This window comes from Charadrius vociferus, unplaced genomic scaffold (genome assembly GCF_000708025.1).
Source record: "Charadrius vociferus isolate BGI_N301 unplaced genomic scaffold, ASM70802v2 scaffold593, whole genome shotgun sequence".
Lineage (NCBI taxonomy): Eukaryota > Metazoa > Chordata > Aves > Charadriiformes > Charadriidae > Charadrius > Charadrius vociferus.
The window spans coordinates 2334757-2337240 of NW_009647739.1; positions in this window are offsets into that span (position 1 = coordinate 2334757).

Sequence of the window (2484 nt, forward strand, 5' to 3'; positions counted from 1 at the left end):
GGGGGGGGGCACCGGGAGGGCACTGGGATGTCCCTAGAGGTCGCTGGGGCATACTGGGAAGCTCTGGGGGAGGCACTGGGATGTCCCCGAGGTGGTACTGCGAAGCTCTGGGAAGCACTGGGCTGTCCCCAGGGGGTATTGGGACGGTACTGGGAAGCTCTGGGAAGCACTGGGCAGGTCTGTGAGCCTGTGGGCTGTCCCCAGAGGCACTGGAATGGTACTGGGCAGCTCTGCAAGGCACTGGGCTATCCCTAGATGGGAACTGGGATGGTTCTGGGAAGAACTGAGATGTCCCCAGGGGGGACCAGGGTGGCACTGGGAAGCTCTGGGAGGCACTGGAAACGTCTGGGAAGCACAAGGCTGTACCTGGAGGGCACTGGATGGTACTGTAAGATCATGGGTGAACTGGGATGTCCCCAGGGGGCACTGGGACAGTACTGGGAAATGCTGGGATGGTATTGGGCAGTTCTGGGAACCTCTGGGGACAACCCAGAGGCATTGGAACAGTACTGGGAAGCTCTGGGATGTACTGTGATGTCCTCAGAGGACACTGGGGTGATACTGGGAGGCTCTGGGAGACACTGGGGTGTCCCTGTGAAGAGCTAGTGTGTCTTTGGGGAGGACTAGGGTGGTACTGGGAAGCACTGGGCTGTCTGCAGGGGCCATTGGGGCAGTACTGGGAAGCACTGGGAGGCAGTGGTCTGTCCCCAGAGGGCATTGGGGAAGCAATGGGCAGCTCTGGGAGGCACTGGGCTGCGCCCAGGGGGCACTGGGGTGGTACTGGGAAGCTGTGGGAAATACTGGAATGTCCTCAGAGGATAGTGGGGTGGTACTGGGAGGCTCTGGGAGACACTGGGGTGTCCCCGAGGGGCACTGGATGGTACTGGTAGCTCTTGGTTGCACTGGGATGTTCCCGGGGGCAGTGGCACAGTACTGAGCAGCTCTGGGAGCCACTGGGCTGTCTTCGGGGGGCACTGGGCCAGTACCGGGCTGTCCCCGGGGGGGACTGCGGCAATAGTGGGAGGCTCTGGGAGGCACTGGGATGTCCGAGGGGGGCACTAGAGTGGTATTGGGAATCCCTGGGAGGCACTGAGCTGTCCCTGGGGATAACTGGGATGGTAGCGGGCTGTCCTGGGAGCCACTGGATGGTACTGGGAGGCTCTTGGAGGTACTGGGAAGCTCTGGGAGGTAGCGGGCTGTCCCGTGGGGGCACTGGGTGGTACTGGTAGCTCTTAGATGAACTGGAATGTTCCCAGGAGGCACTGGGATGGTACTGGGGTGCTCTGGGAGGCTCTGGGCTGTCCCCAGAGGCACTGGAATGGTACTGGGATGGTCTGGGAGGCACTGGGCTGTCCCCAGAGGCACTGGAACAGTACTGGGATGCTCTGGGAGGCACTGGGCTGTCGCTGTGGGGTACTGGATGGTACTGGGAACCTCTGGGAGGCTCTGGGGTGTCCCTGAGGGCCACTAGCGTGGTTCTGGGAAGCACTGGGCTGTCGCCGGGGGGGCACTGGGATGATACCACAAACCTCTGGGAGGCACTGGGATGTCCCAGGGGGGCACTGGATGGTACTGGTAGCTCTTAGATGCACTGAGATGCTCCCAGGGGGCAGTGGGACAGTACTGGGCAGCTCTGGGAGGCTCTGGGCTGTCCCAGGGGGGCACTGGGACAGTACTGGGAAGCTGTGGGAAACACTGGAATGCCCTCAGAGGACACTGGGGTGGTACTGGGAGGCTCTGGGAGACACTGGATGTCCGTGTGAAATGCTTGTGTCTTTGGGGAGGACTAGGGTGGTACTGGGAGCCTCTGGGCTGTCTCCAGGGGGCACTGGGGTGGTTACTGGAAGTTCTGGGAGGCACTGGGATGTTCCCAGGGGGCACTGGGTCAGTACTGGGCAGCTCTGGGAGGCTCTGGCGTGTCCCCAGAGGCACTGGAATGGTACTGGGAGGCTCCGGGAGACACTGGGGTGTCCCTGTGAAGTGCTGGTGTGTCTTTGGGGAGGACTAGGGTTGTACTGGGAAGCACTGGGCTGTCCGCAAGGGCCATTGAGGTGGTACTGGAAAGCTCTGGGAGGCACTGGGATGTCTATGGGGGACAGTGGGGTGGTTATGGGAAGGTCTGGAAGGCACTGGGCTGTCCCTGTAGGCACTGAACAGTACTGGTAGGCTCCTGGAGGCACCAGGAAGCTATGGGAGGCACTGGAATGTTCCCGGGGGGTGCTGGGGTGGTACTGGGAATGTGTGGGAAACACTGGGCTGTCCCTGGAGGCACCGGGGCGATACTGGGATGCTCGGGGAGGCACTGGGTCATCCCCGGGGGGCACTGGAACAGCTCTGAGTATCTCTTTGAAGCACTGGGATATCCCTGGGGGGGCAGTACGGTGGTAATGGGAAGCTCTGGGAGGCACTGGGAAGCTCTGGGATGCACTGGGCTGTCCCCGGGGGTGCACTGGATGGTGCTGGTAGCTGGTGGATGCTCTGGGA